Genomic DNA, 386 nt, shown 5'->3' with positions numbered 1-386 from the left:
ACAAAGATTCAGGGGGCTGGGTTGGTTATTCAGGAGATCAGGGGGTTGGGTTGGTTATTCAGGAGATCAGGGGGTGGAGACAGGTAGGTTTAGGGGCGGGGTTGGTTATTCAGGAGATCAGGGGGTGGAGACGGGTAGGTTTAGGGGCGGGGTTGGTTATTCAGGAGATCAGGGGGTGGAGACGGGTAGGTTTAGATGTGGGGATGGTTGGGTTTAGGGATCAAGGGGGTGGAGACGGGTAGGTTTAGGGGTGGGGATGGTTGGGTTTAGGGATCAGGGGGTGGAGACGGGTAGGTTTAGGGGTGGGGATGGGTGGGTTTTAGGGATCAGGGGGTGGAGACGGGTAGGTTTAGGGGTGGGGATGGTTGGGTGTAGGGATCAAGGGG

The sequence above is a fragment of the Barbus barbus genome (assembly GCF_936440315.1).
Source record: "Barbus barbus genome assembly, chromosome: 5".
Taxonomy (NCBI): Eukaryota; Metazoa; Chordata; class Actinopteri; order Cypriniformes; family Cyprinidae; genus Barbus; species Barbus barbus.
The sequence above is the reverse complement of the archived record's forward strand: the minus strand, read 5'-3'. Positions refer to the sequence as shown.